This window comes from Tursiops truncatus, chromosome 13, assembly GCF_011762595.2.
Source record: "Tursiops truncatus isolate mTurTru1 chromosome 13, mTurTru1.mat.Y, whole genome shotgun sequence".
Lineage (NCBI taxonomy): Eukaryota > Metazoa > Chordata > Mammalia > Artiodactyla > Delphinidae > Tursiops > Tursiops truncatus.
The window spans coordinates 78,298,774-78,300,606 of NC_047046.1; the positions used below are offsets into that span (position 1 = coordinate 78,298,774).

The 1,833-nt window shown below is 30.4% G+C and overlaps 1 non-coding gene across 1 annotated transcript; it reads right to left on the reverse strand.

The window, feature by feature from the left end:
• Window positions 1-520: 520 nt before the first annotated feature.
• Window positions 521-593, reverse strand: TRNAG-ACC (transfer RNA glycine (anticodon ACC)). Its single transcript has one exon. It is a non-coding gene; the product is annotated as a tRNA-Gly (tRNA).
• Window positions 594-1,833: the final 1,240 nt, after the last annotated feature.

Genomic DNA, 1,833 nt, shown 5'->3' on the forward strand with positions numbered 1-1,833 from the left:
TCTGGCTCCCATCCCTGTGATTATGAAGAAATTGTCAACTGTTCTTGCCTAATTTATCTGACTACTGGTGATTCCAAAATGCCAGCTGGCCCTGGGAGGGAGTGGTACATGACAGCGACCTTGCCAGTTACTGTATGACATCTCTCTGAATCACTGGTTAAAAACATGAAGCTGAGACCAAAGACTGAAGTAAGGACATTGTTAGAGACATAATCTCTCCTTCCAGGGGGATAGGGAGTGGGGAGAGAGAAGAGTTGTTAAGGAAGTGTTTAATTAGAGGGATTCTGGCTGTCATTTCTCCTGCCACATGGAGAAACCATGTCTGTAGAATGATTCCAAGCTCTGAGAGACAGAGATCTGAAATGAAAAGACAGAAATGATGGCATGTCTATTTTTTTTTAAGTCCTGTTTAAGACAAACCAACCAACCAAAATCTCTAGCTGTATTTAATATATATTCACACTTATACTTTTTAATTTTTTTTTTTTTTGGCTGCGCCATGTGGCATGCAGGATCTTAGCTCCCCAGCCAGGGATCGAACCCGTGCCCCCTGCAATGGTAGTGCAGAGTCTTAACCACTGGACCACCAGGGAATTCCCCCATTCTTGTACATTATACAATTATTTTAAATATGTTATTTTGAGATACATTTATACCTTTGACTGAAATTTTTCTGTAGGCTTAGAGATGGAAATAGGTGTTGGTACTAATTATATCTCAGTGACTAGCATTATTTTTGACACTAATCAATGGTTGGTAAATGAATGCAAATATATTAAGCTATTATTGAACAACTTTAATTATCATCATAGTATTAATAAGATTATGGTTCAGATGAGATTTATCTTCTTTACTTTTCTAAAAATAGCTCTACTATATGCTGTATTTAGAATCATATGTGCCTCATAAATTAGGATGAACAGGTTTTAGTTTAAAATTGTATATACATGCCAAGGATATGAGACATATATATTATTCTTTATATGTCCTCTTGTTAAAAAAATCTACCTCATAAAATTATATGTATAGTAAAAGAAAAGAAGGAAAATGTGAAGGGATAAAGTAAAAGGGAAATTCAAGGTGAAAATGTGGTCTCTTAAGAATATATATGAGAGAACACTATTAATCATTGTTATAAATTACCAAAGTTACTGACTTTGTAGGATAATCAGAAATATGAAGAAGAGAAACTGTAACAGCTTTCTTAACAGTTTATTTTTAAATAATTTTATTCTAGTGGCTTATAGTATTTTTGTTTACACTGAAAAATAATTTTAACCTATAAATTGAAAATGATAACCTTCATCACCCAAAATAATTTAGAAAAATTTATTGACAGAACAGGTCACAGACATTTTTAGTAAACATAATAATATGAGTAACTGAAAAGTACTATATTTTGAAAGATGAAATTCTAATATTAGAATATATAGCATGATTGAAAGTTTTGATATGTTTTAGTTAGAATACAAATGTGTTTTGTAAAAAATTAATATAGGATACAGCTTTATTGTAACCTTTATTCATTAATTAAAGCTTGCTTTATGCTAGGTCCTATCACCTCATTTGCATTCAAATGCATTTTATATATATATATATATATATATATGAGAACAAGATAAACTTAATTTTACTAGTTAATATGGTCCTAATACAACTACATTACACTAATATTTTTATCAAAATTTTTTGTCTCCAAAGAGATTTTTTTATAGAATATCTCCATTTATATATAATATTTTCTTATGTATGTTGAGAAAATAATACTGATCCTTTCTGCTAACTTTATGATTAAAATATAACTGCCATAATTAAAATGTAGTCGTAATTTAA